This window comes from Montipora capricornis, chromosome 3 (genome assembly GCF_036669925.1).
Source record: "Montipora capricornis isolate CH-2021 chromosome 3, ASM3666992v2, whole genome shotgun sequence".
NCBI classification, from domain to species: domain Eukaryota; kingdom Metazoa; phylum Cnidaria; class Anthozoa; order Scleractinia; family Acroporidae; genus Montipora; species Montipora capricornis.
Genome location: NC_090885.1, coordinates 73,056,107 through 73,058,800, shown reverse-complemented (window position 1 = coordinate 73,058,800; position 2,694 = coordinate 73,056,107).

Below are 2,694 nucleotides of genomic sequence, written 5' to 3'. Positions count from 1 at the left end.
ATTTATTCGCCACAGTTCAACAAATACAAACAACTAATCCACATTACACTGAGTTACAAGAAAAGTGGAGTGGCAGGAGAGGGTAAGAGAACTTTCGTCCCACCCCTTGAGACCTAACCCCTAAAATACGATAAAGCATTTACAAAGAAGCAAACCCCAAAGCTGGTTTGTCATCATGAGTGGTCTATTGTACCTGATCCTAGCAATCACTCCGAGCTAAAGCCTAGGATCTTCACAAATTCAAACACCGTAGTAATGTAAAGTATTTTGACAACGATTTCAAGGGTCGACAGACGAAAAGATGGATTTTTGAATATTTTCCAAATTGTATACAACTTGAAAAACCGCACTGGAATGAATGGGTACTGACTCGACATAAAACAGCTCGACTCGTGGCTTTTCCTTATATATCTCGTTCTTTGCATTCTTTTGAGCTTTTTTCTTTCTATGGTGTTTTTTTGCTGTTTTCATTTAGTTATTCAGGAAAAGTTTCCTACAATTAATTAAAAGGCAGCTTACTTGCCATACGAAGGGGCTGATTTTCTTGCCACGCGAGTTAGTTAATTTAATCCAAAATTTGATCATTTCTCGAATCATGCCTGTCGAATCAGGTGTCGAATTAAAAGGGCCTGGCGAAAACGACTGGACTGCAAACTTGCCAATCTTTTCATGTTTTCACACTTGAAAGAGGAATGATCATCCTTATTATTCAGCCTTTTGCTAATTATTCAGTTTGTGTAGCTCACCAGCGAAGACAAATTCCGACTTCCCTTACTGTTTCTCCAGACAAAGAAGTCTCTCGGGGACAAAAGAAATGACAGCAGGAAATACGCCTGCCATTCAAGGGTTTACCTTGCACGTGACTTCTGCCGGTTTTCACGTGAATTTGACGGACTAGTTACGCCCAAGCTAAGTATTTTGGCTGTTCTTTGACGTTATTTCCGCTTTATTTCAAAACGGCGAATTTTACGGTGTAATTTTATGATCTGTTTAGATCTTGCAATACTCCAAACAAATTTAGCTTTCAAACCTTGTTCCACATGAAAACTGTGAAACGTGATTTTCGTCTGCTTTGTGGTAGGCTTTTGTTATTCATCATTTATGTTAATTGCCAAACCTTCCTTCAAGTTGAGTGTGTGGTTTTCTCGAAATGGTGACGTTATGTACCCTGCCTTATTTCGTGACGTCAATGCAACGTCACCGTTTGGACGACATCGAAGGGATCTTTAGATCTGCGTTTTCAATCATTCTTGCCCCGTAAATCAAGCTACAACGGCGGCAATTCTTTGCAAATAGTGTGTGGGTTCTTGAACGTCTCTGCTTTGCTTTGCTTTCATAGTTTCCAGTTACACCGTTACAACTACAGTCGAACACCATTAATATCCTTTCGAACTCAGTTATTGGAAATTCCCTCCCATTCCAACTATTTTTGTCTCCTATAGACAGGGACACCCCAAGCAACATTTCGTTAAATTATCTGTTCGGAAGGCCCTTAATCACCTAGAATTTTCTTTCGGGGATTTTCACACCGAACTTTCGTGATCTGAAAAAGTAATGTCTGTTTCTTTCTGATTGATAAAAATGTCCTTGTGAGTACCGAAAAAAGGCCAGCTACGAGTTTCGGAAAGGATACGATACCTAAGATTTTCGTGAAGTAAACAAAAATGCCCTGGTAAATTCGAAAAGCTTCAACTTCCCCTAGAATAACCGGATCCCCTAGAATAAACAGATCAAAGTTTTATAGCGAAGCCTAAAATGAACCTGCAAAGCTTTAAAAGCACTCCGAAGAACTTAGATCAGCGTTTAAAAGCATTTGAGAGAAAACCGTCGCTGGGTGCTGATGCAACTAAAGTATCAAGCACTTTCTTAGTCTGACTAAGTTATTTGAGAAATGAATGAAGGGGTAGTTTCTAAAGAAACTGTGGTGCTGCGTCGGTGGGGAAGTAGTATACAAAAATTTGGTTTTATCAACGGAGTTGATAATGTAAATTGGCCACCGTACAGAGATTCTAAAAGCTGACGAATCCTGGATTCGCTCTGACGAAGGGCTAACGCTCGAAACGTCAGCTTTTAGAATCTCTGTACGGTGGCCAATTTACATTATCAACTCCGTTGATAAAACCAAATTTAAGTTATTTGAGACCCTGAGCGTTTGTCCTCCCGGGCTGAGTACATTGCGGGTGTTCACTGACCTCCCGCAAAACAGTCCAATACTCAACCAACGGAGCTAATCGGTTTGAGTAAAATCAGTTTAAAGACCAACGTAGCTGCAGGGCTTCAGTCAAGGATTTCGAAATTGATCAACTGTGGAAGCAAACATTGAAACAAATGAAACTAACCGTAATAGAACGCTACTCGGAATATATATCATCGATTAATACTGTCAGAGACATTGTGAAAAAGGGAAAAAGTTACCAATATTGTTCATTTCAGCTCATATTTTTCGCAGCTACTATTTTTAAATAGTATTAGGTAGTTAAAACTTCCTAATACGTGAAGGAAGTCATGTATACCACCTTCCACCGACATTGAGGTTAATAACTGTTTTGAAATGCTAACGGACTAAAAGAACTCAGTCATCAGTACAATTGTGCTTGCACCGAGGAAGCCTGTTTTTTTTCTTTTCAGCTAAAGGAGGTCAGTTGTACTTTGGGAATCATCAGCGATTAACAAATCAAAGCGCGTCAATGAGAG